Here is a 3,983-nt window from a genome sequence, read left to right as displayed (position 1 = left end):
TACCCAGTTCTCAGCTCCAGAGTAGACCTGTTGTCCCCAGCCAACCTTCGTACCTGCCTCTGGGCTCTCGGGTTGACCCGTTGTCCCTGGCCGGCCTTTGTACCTGACTCTGGGCTTTTGTGTAGACCTGTTGTTGAAGACAGGAATTTCTAACATTGAAAACTTTTGGAACAGTCATCAAGTCGGTGGAAGTTCATAGAATGATGATTTAAAACCTTCTTCTTCTGCTCTGATTTTAAAGGGAAGTGGTAATTAAACAGGTCTAATTACTCTTATCCAAGAATTACCTGTATTTTGTGGGAAATTACCTGTATATGTATTTCATTATGTGACTCAGTAATAATCCAAAGCAGCTCCAATCTTATTTGTATTTGACATCTGAAATTCTCAGCAGAATTGGCAAGTTTCCATGGAACCAAAGAGCCACAATTGCTGAAATAACAAAATTCCACTCAGAAAAAGTCAGGAAGTCTATTTACAAATCCATAGAGGAGGATGACACCAGGAACACACTCCAGCTGAAAGCAACAATTTATTGGAAAAGGCAGGAAATCAAACGGACAGGCTCTGTCCAGTTATGGCCAGGTAATTATCCAGGAGTCAGAGAGAAAAGTGGGAACCTTGGACTGGGGATAAGTCCTGCCAGTGGCTTCACTTCCTACTGGCTCTCTCCTTTTTTACCTGCAACTACCTGCAAAAGGAAAAACAACAGGAATAAAGTTTCAAACGTGGCCAGGACACCCTTGGTTCAGGCAGACTCAAGTGCAGCTCCAAAGCAGCGAGGCCGTGCCATGCCTCAGGCAGCTCCGGGAATCCGGGATTGCCCGTGGGATCCAAGGGCTGGAAAAGCGCACCCACCTGCCGGGTTCAGTGCTGGGACATGGCGAGGCCTCAGCTCAGGGGCAGAAGTTGGAGCCGCGACTGCAGGAGAGCACCCCAAAGCCCCGTTAAACATCCAGCACTGCACTCAAGAGCAACTCAGGTGGGAGAAGCCACCCTGGATGCTCCCTGTTCCGTGCCGTTGGCAACTCTTCCAGGGCCTCCCTCAGAATACTGACAAAATAGGAGAACCCATGGGAATCATCCAGCAACCCATGGATTTCCAGTTATTAAGAAGCAAAGCTGCAGGAAAACATGTCCAAACTGTACTGCAAACCAGCAGGTCTGAGGACACAGACGGATTTACTCCAGAGGGGACACAAGTGCTTCATAGTTTTTAATACATAAATGAACAGGAGCAGAAACTCAGTACTTATTTTAGGTCTGATGATGTCCACAGCTACACGAGCATGATATGACAGTATTAACATTACTACCTATATTTAATAGTAGGGTTACTTTGAATGGCAATATATAACAAACCAAGTATGTCTCATCATCAGCCATTCAAAGCCAGCTAATAATAAGCTGATAACACGCAGCTTGGGATCTATCTGGAATTACCACATTTCTGGTTAAATTACAACTCCTGACTGTAAAACCCCTAATAAATCGCAATTTTAATCAATTACTCCTCAAAATAAAAATAATGGTGAGACATAATGGCATTAACATTAAAAATTATATTCTTGCACATATAACACAGACCTTTATCAAACGCCAAAATTAATTGAAAACTCATTTGGTAATTGCTTCTACATGTTCTGTGAATACAGCAAATTACAAGACCCTACTGTTGATAAAATTATATTTTAATGTATCCAGTTTCTAGAGTGTATATAGTATACTATAGTATATACTTATATATAGAGAGAGAAGCTTCTCTAAGAGATACAGTGCCTACCAGTGAGGCAGAATGGGGAAATTCATTCTGAGTTCTTGAAGAAAACTTTAAAACTCACAGTAGTAAAGCTAAGTAGTGCTAGGTTACAAAAAACCCCAACAAAACAAAACAAAAACCAAAAAAATCAAAAACCCCCAAAACAAAACAAAAACCCCTCCCCCCCCCAAAAAAAATCAACCCAAAAAGCCAAACCCCAAAACCCAAACCACTTTTTGAGATTATTCTTGCTTTATACCACAACTGCTTGCTTTTTTTGAAAAACACTAGGTGGAACACTCATTCAGTATGAGAAACACTGATAATGTGTAGAATGCACAGACAACCAAATGTAACCAAAATAGCAGCATTACCACCAAAACAACTGCTAAAATAATTGCTCAAATGCATACCAAGCCTTGCTTAAAGGAGTGTGGCCATCAGCCTGGTTTGCTTTGCCTCCCTTTGAAGTTGTAAAACAACTGACCTTCAATAACTCATGCAAAAGCATTTATCTAATGCTGCAAGAAAAGCCTTTTTCTCTATAATATTTTAGCCCTGAACTTGCAAAAAAACTCCACCAAACAAACAAGTCACCACATAAAGCTGTTGAGTCATTCCTGTCTTTGAGCATGAGTCAAGCTACAGCTCTGGAGACAAGAAAAGTGACTTACTGCTGTTCCTTTGGACGTTACAGAATCACAGGGAGGTTTCTCATCAGCTCAGGAAAATGCATAGCCAGTTCAGCAGATACTGAATAGCAGGGAAGTCAGGAGGCATATGCTTTGCTTTCAGAGACAAAAATTTAAATAAATTCTTACATTAAACCAGAAGTCTACAGATGGACTGCTCAGAAGCCTTTATCGAAAACAAACCGCCTGGGGGTATCCTCTGAAGGGACACAAGAGGAGCTCCTTGGTTGGGGCCACCCAGGGCTTTCAGCTCTTTCACGGCCCTTGCAACGTTCCCGCAGATCCCAGGGGGTTCCGGGGCCAAGTTTCACCTTCGCCCTTCTCCTGCAGCTCCACAGGTGCTTCCTCTCGGACCTGCCCATGCAGAGCAGCCACCTGCGACTCAAGCGTGGTCAGTCGTGTCTCCAGAGCTTGGAGCATCCTGTCTACCTGCAAAATAGCCAAGGGAATTCCTGTACTTGGTTGCACACAGAATTTGACAGCACAAAGAGCACGCGTGGATGTCAGAAAGGGCTCAAATCTGATCTCATGTCACCAATTCTTTTCATTTGCCTCTAATATTAACTGTCCACACAGGAACTCTTTCCAGCCTTGCTAGGTGTCACACACACACTCAGCTTTTGCTGAACAATTTGCAGCTTCCACAGTCAACATCCTTACACTGTTTGCTCCCAACTCTTCCTACCTGCCAAGGTAGACACGAGACTTTAGTAGAGTAAAACATCAGGTGATTTATTGCGATTAGTTTATGACTGATATTTCAATACGAAGTTACAGCAAAAGTATTAAGTTCATTTGCACAAATGACAGAAGAAACGTGAGGCTCAAAGTTAAGTCAAGATCTGGAGAAGTGAATTGGAACAAACTAGAAATAACATATCAAATTATTGAGACATAAATAGGAACCGAATGCTGTGCTGGATAAACACAAAATGCTAATTGCCATGAAAACTGAAGGCAAAGTTGCTGATGATCTTGCGTAACAAGCAAATGAAGCAGTTCAGTGCATGTTACAAAGCACTGAATTGCTCTGGGTGAAATCAGCTGTCCTGCAAAAACTGTGGAAGGTTAAGGTTTCACAGAGGTGATTTCAACAAAGAATGATATAAGGTTAAATCTCACCCTTTGCAGCACCTCTTGTATGACAGCTCGACTTTCAAGACTAAGCAGTTCCTCACAAATAAAAGCATGCTTTTCCAGGCTTCCTAGAATACAGCCAAGATGCCAGAGTTCAGATCCTGCACTTCCCGCTCTGAGGCCAAAAATCCAAATACAGCACTCCTTCAGAACCCTGAGGGACAGCCAAGGATTCTGGGGCTACAGAACACACTGAAAAATTGCACCGAGACACCGAGATCACTGCAGCACTGGCTGGGAGAAGCAGCATTACTCTCTCCGAGAAAATGCCATTCTGCAGCCAGTTTAGTGCTTTAGAGAATTTTACTGCTGGCTTTGCTCAAAAAAAGATGCCCGTGTGCTTTCTGTGCTCTCCACGAGCAGAGAAGCCTGTGGAGCAGTGCTTGTGCCTCTAA

At 43.0% G+C, this 3,983-nt stretch overlaps 1 long non-coding RNA gene across 1 annotated transcript; it reads right to left on the bottom strand.

Annotated features, from left to right (window-relative positions):
- Positions 1 to 509: 509 nt before the first annotated feature.
- Positions 510 to 916, bottom strand: LOC136369897 (uncharacterized). Its single transcript, XR_010745086.1, has 2 exons — positions 859 to 916; positions 510 to 687 (listed from the first exon to the last, which is right to left on the bottom strand). It is a non-coding gene; the product is annotated as an uncharacterized lncRNA (long non-coding RNA).
- Between the last annotated feature and the right edge of the window lie 3,067 nt (positions 917 to 3,983).

The sequence above is a fragment of the Sylvia atricapilla genome, chromosome 19, assembly GCF_009819655.1.
Source record: "Sylvia atricapilla isolate bSylAtr1 chromosome 19, bSylAtr1.pri, whole genome shotgun sequence".
Classification (NCBI taxonomy): Eukaryota; Metazoa; Chordata; class Aves; order Passeriformes; family Sylviidae; genus Sylvia; species Sylvia atricapilla.
Note: the sequence above shows the minus strand (reverse complement) of the source record. Positions and strands in the feature narration are given on the sequence as shown.